The sequence below is a fragment of the Bactrocera neohumeralis genome, chromosome 6, assembly GCF_024586455.1.
Source record: "Bactrocera neohumeralis isolate Rockhampton chromosome 6, APGP_CSIRO_Bneo_wtdbg2-racon-allhic-juicebox.fasta_v2, whole genome shotgun sequence".
NCBI lineage: Eukaryota > Metazoa > Arthropoda > Insecta > Diptera > Tephritidae > Bactrocera > Bactrocera neohumeralis.
The window spans coordinates 31521985-31540902 of NC_065923.1; the positions used below are offsets into that span (position 1 = coordinate 31521985).

Here is an 18918-nt window from a genome sequence, read left to right on the forward strand (position 1 = left end):
TAAATGTGCGCATGCGTAGGTTTTTCTGCGCTGCCAAGTGAGTGTTTATATGTATATATATGTTTATGTGTGTTGCAACAACAAGTTTTTTAAGCATTTCCGACACACTTCCTCTACAAATTAAAAGCGTTGTGGCAATAAGTTGTGCCACTTGAATGCAGAAAACTCGTTCGCTAATGCCAAAACACACACAAATACTCGCACATACATACACATTTAAATTTGTGAAGTTAAGCTCACGTGTAGCTGATATAAAAGTGGTTTAACTTTTAATGAAAATGTTTTTTATACCCTGAACAGGGTATACTAAGATCCTATAAAGTGCATGACGGTGTGGGTTTAGCCTTGTCCATTTGGATGTATATAGTCTATCAGTTTGTGAGATATCGATCTGAAACTTCGCATGCGTTCTTTTCTCCTCAAAAAACTGCTCATTTGTCGGAAGCGTCGATATCGGACCACTACAGCATATGGCTGCTATACCAACTGATCGATCAAAAGCAAGTCCTTGTATGGAAAACTTTTTTATTTAACAATATATCAACACAATATTCAGCATGGGTTATTATCTAAAGTAACGGCATAATCACTGAAGAAACTGTTCAGATCGGACCACAATAGCATATAGCTGCCATACAAATTGAACGATCGGAATCAAGTGCTTGTATGGAAAACTTTTTTATTTGACGATATATCATCACGAAATTTGGCATAAATTATTGCCTAAAATAAATTTATAAAAAGTGGAAAAATTGTTCAATCGGACCACTGTAGATATAGAAAAATTGAACGATTGGAATCAAGTCTTGTAGAAAAACTTTTTTATTTGGCAATGTATCATCATGACATAAATTATTGCCTAAAATAAATATATAAAAAGTGGAAAAATTGTTCAGATCGGACCACTGTAGTATATAGCTGCCATACAAATTGAACGATCGGAATTCAAGTGCTTGTATAGAAAACTTTTTTATTTGATAAGTTGTCTTCATCACGAAATTTGGCATAAATTATTGCCTAAAATAAATTTATAAAAAGTGGAAAAATTGTTCAGATCGGACCACTGTAGTATATAGCTGCCATACAAACTGAACGATCGGAATCAAGTCCTTGTATGGAAAATTTTTTTATTTGACAAGTTATCGGCATAAAATTTGACATGGATTATTGTCTTTAATAACGGTATAATCTCTGATGAAATTGTTCAGATTGGACCACTATAGCATATAGCTGCCATACAAATTGAATCATCGAAATCAATTTCCTGCACGGAATATTTAGCTTATGTGAAGGGTATTAAAACTGCGGTGCAGCTGAAGTAATTTTTTTCTTATTGTTGTTTTTTTTATCGTTTTTTGTCTTTCGAACCGAGCGTATTGTGGTGTCCAGCATTAATTATGTTATGCTACAGTTGGAATGTTAAATTAAAGTTATTGTACAAGAAATGCCTGTCTTGGTATATACACACATATATACAATATATATATATATATACATTTAAATACATACATCCACATAATTGAGCTAATAAATGCAAGTATGCGCCTGAATTATGTTGTTTGAATTATCAAATAAACCGACCAACACACACACACACCACCAGCGAGCAGTGTTAACTAGTGTGAAAACGACTTTAATGAATGGCCAAATTTAAGTGCCAAAATTAACTACATACGCACTCATACTCTTATATCAAATTTTAGTATTAGTAACACTTCAAAAAATTTTAATATCCGCATTAGCTGTCATACAATTAATGCCCTTAGTTTGATAGCTTTTGAAAGTTAATAATTGTCTGATTAATTTTTGGCTGACTTTGCAGCTAAATGTGGCATGACAATAAAGAGCATACAGTCTAATATAGCTGCTGTAAAAAATAAAAAATATAGTTGTTTTTATGTAGAAAATGTGCAAATTTGTGCGAAATTTTCAAAAGTTGTTAGCTCCTTATTTACTTTCACTTAACCGTTTATTAAGCTTTCTTTTGCAAAAAGTTGAAAAAATTTCATTTAGTTGGCAACGCCAAACTAATTTTTTGGCAAATTTGCAATGAAAGCATATAGAATAATGCTTGGATGATGGTTACTTTTTAAGCTATTCAAAAAATTAAAACTTTTCTTTGTGTCAAATGTCCACAAGGTCTGCAAAGTAGGACTTCGTGGCCTCGATAACCTCAAAATTTCCTCCTACTCAAATTTCTAAACCGCCTTTATCGTTTTAGTTTGGAGAGGTCGCATAGTGTGAGAATACGATGGATTGGAGGGTAGTTCGCATACTAATTCGTTTAGTTAGGCTATGGCGTAGGCAGAGGTGTGAGGCTAGGTGTTATAATGGTGGAAGAGGCGTTGATGGTTTCGTAAATCAAAACCGTTTTTTCAGCAACTCGGCGTCAAAACAGCTTTATTTGCAAAGTAGTGCCCTGTGACTCACTGCTTGGGTGATATTTTGAGTTTATCCAGGGAGCCGATATAAATCACAAAGGAAAGTATTCGCTTTTTTCGAAGTAGTTTCACCGCATGAAGCCACTGTTCTTATCGTTTCCTGGCTTTTGGTGTAACAAGTGGATACATGCTTCGTCGACAATGACGAAACCACGCCTTCGGATTGCACTTAAACAGCGTCAACACTACTGTGCAGTAGTCTCCTGTTGTATTTATTGCCTGAAGTAACTCAGCGCAGAACCCAATGCGCCGACAGCTTGCTTTTGAGATGCTTACGATCACGCAAACCGTCAATCGGATAACTATACAGCATTCAGTCACTCTTTGGTTTCACTGCAGTTGCCGTTTCAAAGGCAGAAATTCGTGGACTCATCCGCGTTCTCACGCGGTTATGAGAAACCTAACTATTGTATTACACGTGAAAATTTCTTCTGCGAAAGTGGCGTCATCTGAGCTTATCTCTGTTACCTGGAACGTTGCTAAGGGTTCATGTCTAATTCAAGATAAGCCGTTTAGCTTTCAGAGCATTAGTCAGACAAGAGATTGCACTTGACTCTCATATACTGGGATTAGAGAACAGAAGTAAATATTAATCTTAGAAAATCGTTTTATGGTTCTTATAAATATTCTCCATTAAAATATGTACATTTTTTTATACGTTTGAACCAATTTTTCAAGCATTTTTACCACTCTGATAGAGGAATCCCCAAAACATTCGTTTTGAACTCAGCAAGCGCCTTGCGTTTGATTTTCTCGATTTTTTGAAAGACAACTGGCAAACAAATGGTTTGTGCCACATAGAATTAACTGTTCACTGCTATTCGAGTGGTATTGTTGTAACATGTCCAGTTTTTCCAAAAAAAAAGACAGTAAACAATTTGACTGGAAGTCCTTTTGGGCGTATACCTTTTGCAGGATTCGGCTCATTTTGAAACGATCATACAGTACACTGCTTTTTACTTTCGAGGTCATAAGTCCACGATACATCAAGTTTCACGATGTCATGGGCGTTTCTCGAGGCAACACGTGTCATTTTTTGAGCGATTGATAAATTGTGGAGGATCTAGGTTATGTTGGGTTAAGTTAGGTTAGGTTCGATTAGGCTAGGTTAAATGGCTGATCTAGAGAGATCGCATGTGGACTGCTATACGAGTATGTGAAGCTATAGAAAAGAAAATCTCCTGTGCTCAAACTTATAAATTAGCAAAACGTTTAGTGGCCAATACAAATTTGCACAGGCGCTTAATATCCATTCCCGTCAGTTTGGTGGGATGTCCGAAGGGATCTAACCTGAATAATATTTTTTTACAATAAAATGTTCATTCAATTGAAAGTATGCTGGTCCCACTAAAGCTTATAGTTGTCTGAATCTTATTATAGATCACAAGACGATCTTGAAATATCAGTTTGGTCACATAATTAATAGTTTCGGGAACCGCAACTGATTTTGGACGATATTCACGAAATTCGTCTTGGTACGACTTTTATTGAATTCTCCATACAGTCGTTAAACTTTGGTCCTTGATGGAGCTTCATCGTCAAAAATTGAGTTGTGTACATCGATGTACTGTTGCTGAGTTAACCCACGACGAAAATTAAAAAAAAATATGCCCAGAAAATGTTCGCAATTTAATTCCAATTTTTGCCGAGATGATTATTCTAAGTTACTGTAAACGACACAAATAGCGCTCATATGTCAAAACATTCTGAGTATGAATCACATTAAAAATGCAAAACTTTTGATAGAGTTGTTGCCAGATTGTAGCACTATCAATTTACAAACATTATACATATACATATCTAATATTCAAGTTTTTATAGCAAAGTTATAGTTTATCACAAAAAAATTAAATTTCCAGCATTTTTATTTCAAGTGTACAATTTCTTATTCCAAAAAGCACTCAGCTACCAAAACTATCAATGAAAGTCAGAGCTCGCGGCTTACTCAAAAATCACGCTGAATCCTCTTCCGAAGGCATTACGTGAGCCATTTAAAATAAATGCGATTGCAAATTTTATTTGCACGCACTGTTTGTTCCGCGTCCCCTATCCACTGAGTGATGTGTCATCAATTGTCATTGTTATACGCTTATTTGTTGCACTTATTTGGCACACCAGATCAAAAACGAAAAAAATGCTTGGGCCAAACAATGAAAATGTTGCTTGCGCTCATAACAAAATTTCTGCATTGTTAACAATTTAAAATGGTTGCGGCTGGAAAAAATTGCTCTGGCACAAATTATGACCAACATTTCTGTTGTCGTTGTTGTTGTTGTTAGTTTTGTTGTCGACTATTTACTGCCGCAATTGCCGGTAACAACCCGGCAGTAAGCGATCCAATTGCTTTCGCATCATCAACAGAAAATTCAGACAATCGAACCGACAGACGCGCTGTGTGTGTGTGCGTATGAGTATATGTGTGTGTGTCAACAACAAATGTTGACTTGCATAAAGATTCATAAATACATATTTTTTTCGTGGCAGTCGCACAATTGAGCAAAAATTTGTTTTGTATGAAAGAATGGAACCATTGAGCTAGTTTTTTGTGATATTAAGCCGCATATTTATCAACATACATACACACATACGCATTATTTATAATCATATATAATTAATTAATGATGATGCGTGATTTTTTTTTAAAGCAAATCTGCATTGAAGAGAACAATATACTATAGCTGCTCGGTATCACTGCTTTCTGGGTCACAATTAATTAATAATTTGTTATATATGAGCTTAAAATTATTTGCAGTGATTTCAAATAAAAAGCTGTGAATAATTAAATTTGTTATTTTTTCTTCTTCAAAAATTATACAGAGCGCGTTTGATTGCGAAATTCCACTCCAATAAGGCTTAATGAACTCTTCTGTTGCTAATTAGTTGAGTTTAGATTAGGTTAGGTTAATCTGGTAGGCCAATGAGCCGCGCATAGACCAGTTTGGTCCTTTGCGATATTAGATGAGTTCAGTTGCTAGATCCATGAGGAGTAATCATCTTTAGGATGCCTGCGCTTGACGCGAGTTTTAACAGACTCAATGGCCTCACTATCGATACCTCCTCCAGTGTATCATCCCGTGGGCACCCTAGATGCTTACAGCGTTGTCTTGCCAAGGGACAAGTGCACAAGAGATGCACTATTGTTTCCCTGGTGCCCTGCTCTAGACATTTCCTGCAGTCTTCTCGATCTATCAGGTCCATCCTGTGGGCGTATGTCGCCACCAGACTGTGACCAGTTAGTATTCTCATCATGTTCCTACAGTTTCTTCTATTGAGTGCCAATTGAAATTTTATGTACTTCCGTTCGACCGTTTTCCTTATGACTTTTGCAGTTTTGCACCCAGGCAGCTCGTTCCATCGGGTTTTGATTTTCTCTGCCATGCTTCTGTCGAGTTCGAGATTGGGTTTCCCAATGTTGATAATGTTTTCAGATGTTAGCCGTACACCATTCTAGGCAATCTCGTCCACTATTTAATTGCCCTCGACGCCTCTGTGGCTTGGCACCCAGTAGAAGTTAAGTTGCTTACTTCTGGCAACACTTTCCACTGCTGCCCTGATTCCCATGACACTTATGGCCGCTATGCGATACGAGGTTACTACCTCAATTGCTCTGGATTTGCTTGCAGGTGCATTAGAGGCCAGATTCACTGCTTTTGTAATATCAAAGACCTCAACTTGAAATATACTGCAGAGGTCCGGCAACTTAAAAAATTACCTTATGCCTAACTCTGGACAGTATTGTTGCTAACTAAGTCCGTGCATAAGATATTGTTTTAGTTTATATGAAAATATACTATCGCAGTACTTCAGTACTCTTCGCAAGCAAGTTCGATATTGGTTGTCTCGGCATTGTTAAATGCTTAGCTCGAAGGTGAGATGTTGACATCGTTAGGACCGATTCAGATGCAATTCTTTTCGCTTTGCTTAGTTATGGTTCATTCTGACATACATTTTTGCTTTCCGTGTTACTTTCGAATAAAGCTGGGTGTTGGCCTACATGTTACTTCGCTTTGCTTTGCGTTGCCTCTTTGCGAACGAACTCATAAAACGATATATGGAACTTACATATACAATTACAATTTTCTGGAACTATTCGAATAAATAAAGGTTCTCTTAAGTTTTTATTTGAGATTCTGTTGCCTCCCAGCCCGTTAGAATTAAACTTAAATTTGCGCAATATTGCCATTTGCCATCTCTTTCAGAGATGAGTGGAAAAGAGGTGAGGTAGACAGGAGTAAATACCTATACCGATGGGTCCAAACTAGATAGTAGAATGGAAGGTGGTGTCTTTTCAGCAGACCGGCAATGGATTCCAGAGTATAGCGATATCCATAGCAACTGTGAAGCAGACGAACTAGTCAGAGCCCGCACCACCCGAAAAAGAAGGAACTTATACTATATGACTACTCGATGAACGTGTTATAAATATAGCTGAGTATCGGTGAAGTCAATCCCTAACTTGCTTTACAACCAGGAAAATATGGCACAAATGGAAAATTCGACTATTTAAATTCAAAAGGAATAACATTTGAACTTGAGAAAGAGTGCTTGGAGAGCACTGTCTGATTGGCAGATTAGGTACATCATACAATGATTATTGTAGAAGCTATCAGGTGTTAAAAGAAGAAAAGACTAGAACATTTGCCAAGCGAATTTGTATAGGAAAAAAATGTCAGCTGTTGGCCAAGGGCTTCTTGACGACATTTCGTAGATTATACAAATAAATCTTTTTATTCTGTTGAAAATCATCAGAAGCACAGGGTGTTTCAGAGAAGACACAATGAAGTGAGGATATTTTAGTTCCTTTGGTTTCACAATGGGTCTCCTAAAGGTTTATGTGCGTTGTCAGTAATCCACTCTACTTACCTATCTACCCAGCCTTTTACTTCTCACCAAATTCCAAAAAATATTTTAAAACCTTGACTTTCAAAAAGCATCAACTAACAATGTTTATTTTTATTCTAAACTATTATTATTTAGTTTTAAGACCGGCGTATTACTTAAATGAACTGCAGCTGTAGCAAAAATAGGCGTATACTTAAACAGCTGTTTTGAAAGTAAATATATGAAAACACAATAATAACGAAGGTTTTTACGTAAAAGTGGTTCAAATTCGAATGTTCGTGACATTTAGAATATTGACATTGTACGCGTATGAGAAACCACTTGAGTAAACAATTGTTTACGACTCTTCAGCGCTGGTTTGGTAACTTCAGTAGCTTGAAGGTTGCTATCCTAAAGACGTCAGAATTTTGTCAAATCTGTCAGTGTCAAAAGGTATAGGGAATCTATAGGTAAAAATTTATATGTACTATATATAGTATATTCATAGTAAGTATAACAACTTTTTCAGTGTTCCGATAATTTTTCCACTTTGCAGTCGTCCAGACATTAAGAAATCCTTAGTCTCTTATAAATCTTGCTTTCGATTGTAAGCAAATAATACCTGACAAAACTGACATTTGTGTCCGAAGAATGTTGAAAAATAGACCATATCCAAAAGTGGAACGTATGCGCTATCTAATTCCTAGTTTTCTCAAGTGTTGAGCACTTTCCACGCTCGAATAAAAAGGATTACTCAAAACACCCAATTTTTATCTAAAAACCCGACACAACTCTCTTTATCTTTCTAAAACCGTTTGTCAAAATATATTGAGAACATAAAAAAGATCTTGAAAAATTTCCAGCTGGGACAGTCTCAGACAATTGTAACAAAATTTCCTAGCAGTTGTGTTAAGTAAATATCTTAAGTAAAAATATGTACGTAGACAAATACATATATAAAAAAGTATAGACGCTAAATGAAAAATAAAATTTTTGTCTGAGTTTTTGAAAAACATAATAAAAATATTTCACTTTCTACCTTCATTCATGAAGCAAGTGGAAAGCTTCTATTAGTACTAACGTGTATACTAAACCGGTACTTAGAAAAATTCTTAAATCTTACAATCGCAAAATAAATAATTGAAGTGAAGATTAGACTGATATGCGTGAACCTTATATGCACACAATTAAAAAACAAAGTGATTGATTATTTGAAAACCAGACAAAACAAAGAGGGTGTGCATTTTCGAATTTGAATTTATCGAGTGCAAATATTTGGAAAGAGTTGTTTAGCTTCGCTCGTAAATCAATTTTCATATACTTGTATGTACTATATATCATAACATCTTTGAAATTCTTATAATTGCTTAATTCAATTCACAGGACTGCAGACTAAATTCGCCGAAATGACGGTAAAATTTGTGCTCTTAATTTTTCTGGCAACACTGGCGTATTTGGTAGCGCCCATAAAAGCGTATGTTTTGCCAGATCCTTGGCTGGATATCGATCCCGAGCTGCTCGGAGCGTTTTCTACGAAATACGAGGAAAGACGCCATCATATAGTGAAGAAAGAATTGAAGCCAGCTAACTACGAATATGTGGAATCATTGCACGACTGGGTGCCTGTGTAAAGGGATTTTGGATCGCACTCAGTGGCGAATGTCGTGTGTTTTAGTTATAAGTTTATGAATTAGAATATTAAAAATTAATTTAAGTAAATAGAAAATATTTAGTTATTCTTTTAAACACAAAGCTATGAAGAAATGGTGTGGCTGTAAAGCATAAAGGTTTAAGTCGAGTTATGTCTCAATTGAAATGTGAATATATAGCTTTTTATACCCTGAACAGGGTATATTAAGTTTGTCACGAAGAGTAACACCCAGAAGGAATCGTCGGAGACCTCAATAAAGTATATATATAAATGATCAGTATGTCGAGCTGAGTCGATTTAGCCATGTCCGTCTGCTGTCTGTCCGTCTGTCTGTATATATACGAACTAGTCTCTCAGTTTTTAAGATATCGTTTTGAAATTTTGCAAACGTCATCTTCTCTTCAAGAAGCTGCTCATTTGTCGGAACGGACGATATCGGGCCACTATAACATATAGCTGCCATACAAACTGAACGATCGGAATCAAATGCTTGTATGGAAAACTTTCACATTTGACAAGATATATTCACGAAATTTGACATATGTTATTTTCTAAGGCAATAATGTAATCTCCGAAGAAATTGTTTAGATCGGTTAACTATAGCATATAGCTGCCATACAAACTGAACGATCGGAATCAAGTTCTTGTATGGACAACTTTCACATTTGACAAGATATATTCACGAAATTTGGCAAGGTGTACTGTCTAATCCAATAATGTAATCTCCGAAGAAATTGCTAAGATTGGTTAACTATAGATATAGTATGCCATCAGTGGCTGAACGATCGGAATCAAGTTCTTGTTATAAGTTTAAATTAGAATTTGACAAATATATTCAAGAAATTTGGCATTTGTTATTTTTTAAACAACAATGTAATCTCCGAAGAAATTGTAAGATAAAGGTTTAAGTCATATATATGTCTCAAACTGAAATGTGAATCATAGTTTTTGTATGAACAACTTTCAACATTTGACAAAATATATTCACGAAATTTGGCATTTGTTATTTTTAAGGAAAATGTAATCTCTAAAAAATTGTTTGGAACGGATTACTGATAGATATACTTCCATACAAACTGAACACATAGTTACGAAAAAATGCACCTGTGAAAAAGTATTAGCTTCGGTGCAACCGAAGTTAACGTTTTTTCTTGTTGTACTTAAAAATGCCTAAAAAATGTTAACATTTCTTATATTTTCTCAATGCCTGGTTAGCAGCCATTTGGATCTGGTTAAAAAAAAGGTTCTTTACGGAAAGAAGGAGTCTTGGTTAAATTGACCAGAACTTAACTGACAGATGGCTGCTAAGTAGGCAATTCATTGATAAACTTAATTAAATTTTTGTCGATGAAGCTCCATCAAGGACCAGTGCTTATCGAAGGTATGGCGAAATCAATCGATGTCTTAGAAATCAGTTGTTGTTCCGGAAACTATTGATGCTGTGCGCAAACTGATAGCAAGATCGTCTTGTAATCTATCGTAAAATTGAGACAACTATAGACATTACTGAGATTAGTACACATTCAATATTGCATAAATATTTGACTGTAAAAAAAATGTTCACGTTGGATCCCACATAATCCAATTGCTCAAAAATAGCTGGAGTCGATTGGTCGAGAGAAATGTTAAAAAATATTATAGTGGCGTTTCGAGACATGTCTTTGACATCGAGTATACTATAAGCTCGAAAGTAAACCGCAGTTGACTACAAGGGATTAGCAGATCCCAACAAAAGTTGCTCGCGCACGAAGCATTTACAAGCAAATGGTTGGTTGTATTTTTTTGGTCTTGAATGCCGATATACTCTATAAAAAAAGGCAACCCACGTGATATATTTAAATTCCCGTATAATTATTCGTCGAGAGACTAATTTTGAATCCATTTTTGCTACTGGCTTGCTCTAATTCATACCAATCCTTGGGAAATACGACTGTAGCAAGTATATTAGATACTTCTTCATTTGTCAAAATTGGGAATTGAGTGAATAGCACAGAAGCATTGCATTCAGTGAAGAATCGCGAGGAAGTATTTAAGTGAAACCTTGAAACACTTTAATTTCAAATCTTTCAAGTTAATAATTTTTGAATTTTATTGCAATGGCTAATATATTAGTATCCATGGTTTCATTCATATTAGAGTACTTAAGAATCTACTTTCATTTGACAATTCGGGTTACTCGTACTAAAACACTTTAAGTAGGTACACATAAAAAGCGCATTACAATAGCTGTTTGCTTGTAAAGGCTAAAAACTTTAAGCACACAACTTTTCTAATATTTTAATGACACTTTCAGTTCAGACTCGAATTAAGAAACCACATAGGAATATGATGTATATATGCATGTAGTATGCACATTATTTATGTGCTATATAAAATAGTGAGTGCGAATCTAAAGCATAAAATTTCTAAGGTCTCAGTAAAAAGAACTCACAAAAATTTAATTGTGCCGTCTATTTCTATTTCAAACTAGTTCTTTTGCTATAAAAGTATTAAATATGTAGCTCTGTGTAATGTAAATAAGTGCTACTGATATTTAAACTCAGGTAAAACTTGATATACGTTATATTTACTCTGTATAGTACCATTTGCAGTTCTAAAAATATGATGAAGAAAGCTAGTTAGGGTCAATTCCATTATGTGTTACTTCAGTAAGTTAGTAGAGTTAAGTAGAAGTAGAGGAGAATATGGAACAAAGTAAATACTTCTGTTACACCCAAAAGTATGATACCATCTAGCTCTTCAGAAAGGATATTGACTATTTATAGTGAAAATAAAATGAAGAATAAAGGTGATAAAGATCAGTAAAAAAAAGTTGAGATGTATAGTTTATCAATGCTCTACTTCCACTTGTTAGGCTTCTTAGGTTTACGCCACCATCTATCAAAACTCTAAGGTAGAATATACCATATTAGGTTAAATTATGTACATATGGTAAAGAATCTGAATGGTGACAATAAGGCGAAGTTTACCATATTTAGGAGATACTCAGCAATAGGGGTGGTCCTTAGGCAAGCAAAAGACAGACACTTTAAGTATTATCGAAACGAATGATTATGCAATAGACAATGAGAAACGCCATAAATTGCTTCCAAAATCAGTGCTATAATAAATTGAAATTTCGATTTTCCTATGAGTAGAATAAATAATGTTAGAATACTACCTGAAAATCGGTAAAATAGATATTGATTTTTTTACCGAAAATCGGTACTGAAATAAATTGGAAATTCGGTATGTTATGATTAAAATAAAAATAATAAATAAATAAACATTTCCAAATATTAGCGAAAATTTGAAATTGAAATTTGAAATTTCTGTTTGTCTATGATTAAAAAATAATATTATAATAATATTCAAATATTACCGAAAATCGATAAAAAAGATGTTGATTTTTTACCGAAAATCGGTACTAAAATGAATTGAAATTTCATTTAAAATATGTTGATTTTTTACCGAAAATCGGTACTTTAATTCATTGAAATTTCGATTTGTCTATGAGTAAAAGAAATAAAATAAATCACGTATTACCAAAAATCGGTTATAAAGCATGTTGATTTTTTACCGTAATTGGCACTAAAACAACTTGAAATTTCTATGATAAAAAAAAGAAATAAACAAAAAATTTTCAAATATTACCGAATATCGGTAATAAAAGATGTTTATTTTTTATTAAAAGTCGGTACTATAATAAAGTAAAATTTCGTTTTGTCTGTGATTAAACGAAAAAAAGGTGTTCAAATATAACCCAATATAAATAATAATATGCAGCTAAATTTCCTAGTTATAAACACAATTTTTTCGAGAGTTTTAAAAAATGGGACCGCAGTAAATATCTATTTAATTAAATGATTAAAGATAAATCAGGTTTTTATAGCAACATTAGATAACATCTAGATTTCAGCGTTGGTTTTAGCTTGGTGTATACTCTAGGAGAAGTTTTCGACAGCTTGAAACTTATTTTGGAACTTTTGAGATATACTATATTATGTTGTAGCAGTTTTCGGTTATATACTGTTGGTGCTGGTACTGTTTCGAGAAGATATCTTGTCAGACAAAAAAGATTATCAAACATGGGCTTGATTATGATCGTACAGTTTGTACGGCAGCTGTGTGCTATAGTGGGCCGAAATCGGCTCTTCGGCTTATTGCTTATTGGAGAGAAAAACCTGAGAGATCAATTCGGTTATATATACACAGACGGTTGAAAATATATTGGGGTGTGTCTGAATAGTTAAACAACCGAAAAATGTCATAACTTCAAATTTTTTTAATACTTACAGTTGACTTTAATTTATCATTTACAATTGTATACTTTCTTTGAATGGATTTTGTTTCTTTTCATATTTTTATTTATAATTTTTGTTTAGTATTTAATGTAGGTATGTCAGTTTATACAAAAGAGACTCGTGGTTTATGACGGAAAGTCTTTTTAACAATTCAATGTTTTTATTGTTGTAACTTTAGTTATTTGAAAGTAGTGTTGCTGCTGTTGTTAAGTGTTGCGATTATGATTACGGTTGACAGTGTTGATGACAGGCAACTTATGTTGTTTATGGTTTTTAGTGACATTTCTTCGCTTGTCATCAGCTTGCATTTAATGAGCACACACTTCACAAACAAATGATCGGATGGCTTTTTTCTTCTTCTTCTTTTCAAAGTACCTGGTAGGAGCTTACAAATTTTTGCATTCATCACTGCTGAGAAATGTGTGGGAAAGTCGGAGAAAGGTTTAGGGTTAAAAAGAAACTGTTTATTTAATTAAAATGTTTAAATAAATGTCACCACTTAATTAGGCGAACTCTTGTACGAAATTTATTTACGTAAATTTTTCATTTTGCACGGTATGAAATTTTTGCGGAACTGTTAGGAAAGTGCCAGCTTATTTGACGCCGATTAGCGCATTTGGCTGTTTTAGGTTAACGGCATCATCATTGAACAATTAAAGCCGTGTGAACCACACTTAAGAAAACAAGAAAAAAAACCTTATATATGTATATGTATTTCTATGGCAATACTACTCCCCGAAGCTTCTCTTTGATAATGCCGAACTCCGAATATCGCATTTAAAACCTTTTCCATAAAAATCATTAGTTTTCATCATATCTATTAGTACCTTTTGTTTGTTGAATAACAAGATGACATACTCCACAATTAAGAGTAGAACTTCAGCACAGACTGATTATCTCATGACGATATTGATCTATCTTTAATCTCTCCTCATCTCTTCTTGACAAATTTTTTTTAAAAAAAGAATTTTTTGAAAACTTTATTCTCTATACAGTTGCACAGTCCATAATATTTTTTTATCAGGATTTTAAATATAACGGGTTATTCAAGTAGATGTACTACTTTCAATTGCCTTTTTTTGACAGATAACGCGTGAGTCGTATCAAGCTGTTATGTTATTTTTGTTCAGTATTGTTTGGCGACTTCGCGCATTTAACGTAGAGATCTTAAATTAGAAGCGTACCAAATACAGCCTGCAAGAACTGATGCCGATCGACCTCCCCAATCGACATCGCTCTGCTCTATGGACTCTTGAAAAGTTTCAAGAAGACTACCACTTCATCCCGAAAAAAACAACGGTTTAGTGTGGTCTGTGGCCGGCGGAATCATCGGTCCATATTTCTTCAAAAATGATACCGGTGAGAGCGAAATCGTCAATGGCGACCGTTATCACGCCATGATAACCTACTATTTAGAACTCTTCGGTGACCAGATAATTTCACGTTTTCGGCCGGTACAGACTTCGATGTACTACTTTATTGAAAAATCCAGCAATAACAAAGATTTGGATGCAGATATGTATTGCTTGAGAACTGAAGTTTCTTCAGATCGAAATGGTTTTCGTTAAAACATAGACATAACAAATATGTAGAAACCACAGCCAACTTAAGTAAATCTAAAGTTCTTAAATTCGAGCATTCGCTCAAAACTCTGTCTTGCCTGTTTAGATATTGAGTTCAACTAGAGGACCGATTCAATCAGTAAATTTATTATATATATATATTATTTATTATTAGTATAATATTGGGTAGTCGAAAAAGTCTTTTCGTATTTCTAATCAAACTCTAATTTATTTTTTCCGCTAGAGACATTATTCCATCAGTGTAAATCAAAATTTCGAAATTTCCAGAATGGAAGCGCGCGAACCATTGTTATGCTACACGAACTGATACAGCATCGCCTCCGTAAACTTCACAAATTTCATTGGTGGCTTGCGTTGCATTCTTCCCTTTTTTATACAAAAATTTCAAAACGTAACGAATTTTTTCATTGTTTTCACTCAATTTTGAACAGCTGTAACTTTTTTTCAACTTCTCCGAATTTAATGAAGCTTAAAATCTCACCTTTCCAACATTATGTGGCATGACACAACGTGATCGGTAGCACTGGAGATATACGACTGCAACGACGTCTATTGAAAAAATACGAAAAACTACCCATTATAATTCTAGATCGTTCTGTGATTTTTGCCACATCTTCGAAGCATGAAAGTACTCCATATTAACATAAGGCAGCCTCTCAATTTATCAGAAAAATCAGCGAGAGCATCTTGCATCTTGTAAATGGAAGCTCGACTAAGATGTTAGGAGAGATTTATTATTATCTATTATGGGTAGATGTACATATCTATATAGTTACAGTTATGAAACACGCATGTATGTATTTAATTCAGAAGCGAATAACGGCAGTGGTTTCACCCTCCGAAAATATAAACCATCCGCAGTTTTTCAAACCAAAGTCTGAATACGGTGTAATTGATTCTTCGCGAAAAATATTTCTAGCTGGAGATAACTTTCAGAGAGAGATCTTGCCCATCATAAGTTTCTTTTTGGCCAATATGTAACAATTAGTATACATTGGTTACAACTCGATAAAGTTACATAACCTCTTCAGCTTTTGATAGATTGAGCGAATGTAGTAAAGTCATTACGTATTTAGGTCTAGCTTGATAAGCACTGTTTACTTCAACTCGCTTGTTAGACACACTATTTCCTGAATGCGCTCATTCCCAGTGATTACTGTTGGCTTCCTGTAGAGAAAGACGTACAACCATGTTAAACACACTTAACTTCTACATCATTAGCCACAACTTCATTGTATCACATCTTCATTAACCATGTAATGCAATGACAACAACTACCAACAAACAACAACAAGAGTACAACTGCCTACTCATCAACGTCACACCAACAAATGGTCCAAGCGGATGAGCTGTAAACACAGCAGGGTTAGCTGCCAGCAACATCAACTTAAGCAAGACTGACAACATTGGTGAAAAAGCGCCGCAGAGCTTACAAAACCTGGAGTCAGCCAAGAGACGGTTAGGCCGACCGACCCTCTTGAGTCACTAACAATTCTTCTTTGTACTTTTATCGGTATTTAAGTGAGTACCTGTTGCTTCTTGGCTGATTGCAACAACACACATTTAAAACTTGACTAGGGAATGAGGGAATGAAAATAATTAACCAGTCACAGCGCGCCGAGCATTGACGATCAACAGGCATTGTAAAGAGTAACAGTGATATACCAACACCAATACCACCACCGACCGTCACCGGTCGTACTGTGGCACTGTTTTGTGCTATAACCCACAGGTGGAATAGCGCTGAGGGGCGCCAAGTGAGCGTTAACTCATTCATGCCAAACACACTTGGAAACTATGGTAATAGCGAGATGCAGCACCAAAGCATTCAAACTCAAATTGTTGGCGCAGCCATGGGAACCAGGGACAAACGCCACACATGCTATGGTGTGTTTGGTAATGTGTACCCTGTAGGGAATATTTAGTGAGAAGATGTTTAGGCCAATAACCTTTTTTGAATCTGTATCAAAGGGATACTCAAGCTGAAGGAATTTGGTTTACTTTGATTGGCGGGAGGAAATAATATAAAGGTATGTTTGTTGTAATTGGGACAATTATCGGGCGTGTTCTGAAAAGTTTTTCATACACAGGTTAAAGCTGTTTGTAATTAAAGGTTGTAATTTAAACAATTATATGTACAATGGCTTCCGTGTTCTGAAAAGTTATTACTTTAACATTAGTTAAAGCCATATGTAATTAAAGGTTGTAAAGATCTTAAACCAGAATAATATATGTACAATGGACGGTGGTCTGATAAGTTTCATGTCCCCAAGACGTCCCAATCGCAAGAGAAATTTACTATCGTATATTCTCTGGAGCCATATGTACTTAGAAGTTCTCTAAGCGCCATACTTTTCTTTTACATATGGCTCAAGGGTAGCCAAAGAACCATACCTTTGAAGGTGAGCTAAAGTAAGAGGTGAAACCTCCCCTCCCCAGCTCTGAAAGTATTCAACGTAATATTCGCCAGTGGAAGCAGAGGGAGAGGAAAACCTCCTTTCCGTTGAAAAGACCAGGTGCAGAAGAAGAAAATATTCTCATAGACAAATTTCAGCTGAACCGGGATTTAGTTTTTGTTTTCAGCGCTTGTGGTTGCTTGAAAGTCTGGAGATTTAAAAAAATAAAATCGAGTAATATATGGCATAGTGGTTCAAAATTTAAAGAGTTTTCTTAAGCGAGAAAGGGATCCCTGGTGCCAATTAAACAGCTACTACAGAGCATTTAGTGACATCGCTTCGCGATCTCGTATTAGCATCGACTCACGGTAGCCGAATTAGTAGGGATAGTAAATATCTCAAATGCCAGCGTGGGTCATCTAATGTTTGGAATACTGGGCATGAATAAGCTGTGCCATTAGGGCTTCGATGTTTGTTCACTCTGGACAAGAAGTGTACTTGTGAGATCCGATCACAGCAGTGCTTGACTTTGTTTAAACGAGACCTGCATGGTTTCATGCGTCAATCCGCTCGTACACACCAGAGAATAGTCGAAACAGTGGATATCGACTTTCACATTCACTGTCGTCTTAATCAAATTGTTCGAATTAGGCTATAAACTGCTACCTCAAACATCGTTTTCTCTATAGTTGGTCCCGTGTGACTTGTAGTTGATTCAAAATTGGAAAAAAAACTAAAATATGATATTGCTAAATTTAATAATCTAAAAAATATTTATAATTGTTAAATTTTGCTTTAAGGGGTTGTCATGAAGTAAAAAGAATTAAGAAATTCTGAAATTGACAAATAATAAGAAATAATTTTAAAGTGTAAAGTTTGGTTAGAAGCACTTATGTAAAATATATGTGCGTGTTCATTATTTACTGGTAAACCCTCTATATAACAGAAATAAACTCCATATACTACACATTTACTCTCTTATTCACTCGAATGCCGTGAACCGTAAGCATTTCCTACAAGGCGCACCAACCAGCGCTCGCGCGTCTATTGTATTCTATTCTCACATATACATTTTCCTACATGCCTACATATGTATGTATGCTTGTGTTTGTATGCACTTTTGTTTGGCTGCACATGTGTTGTATGTATGTAAGAATGTATTAGATTTATAGCCGCTGCTTTTCCACAGTTGGCTCTTTAGTGGCTTTTGTTTACTAACTAACTTTAGTTGGTAAATTTTATCTGTTGCTTTTCAGACTGTTTTATACAATTTCAAATTTTACCTCTTTACTCCAATTCGACTAACAAAATTACTGGAGCATAGCGTTGACAGCCTTGCCACTTAAATGAATTTAACTAATTATACGTCGGAGGCACTTAAATATATATGTACATATAACATTCGCTTGCATTCATAAGCATTGAGCTAAATGAAGGGGTATCTATTGTAAATTAATAATATATAAGTCAAGTGATTATATATTTGCTGATACAAAAACAAGTGTATTGAAATTAAAAGTCAATTTAAGTCTAAGTTAGTTAAAGCTTGATTTATCTTGATATATTTTTAATGGTGTGGACAACAATTTCGATTGTAGAATGTTTGAATTTATTAATAATGGATTGATGATAATGAATTGATTGATACAAAATTCGTGTAAATGTAATAGAAAGATGTATATATTATATCAAATGTTAGTATTGTCAGCCAATAAAACTTTTTCCGATCATAATAAGTCTAGT

The 18918-nt window shown here is 34.8% G+C and overlaps 1 protein-coding gene across 1 annotated transcript in view; it reads right to left on the reverse strand.

The window, feature by feature from the left end:
* Window positions 1-18918, reverse strand: part of LOC126761102 (probable WRKY transcription factor protein 1) — a 99172-nt gene that overhangs the window by 14941 nt on the left and 65313 nt on the right. The gene's annotated exons all lie outside the window — the stretch shown is intronic.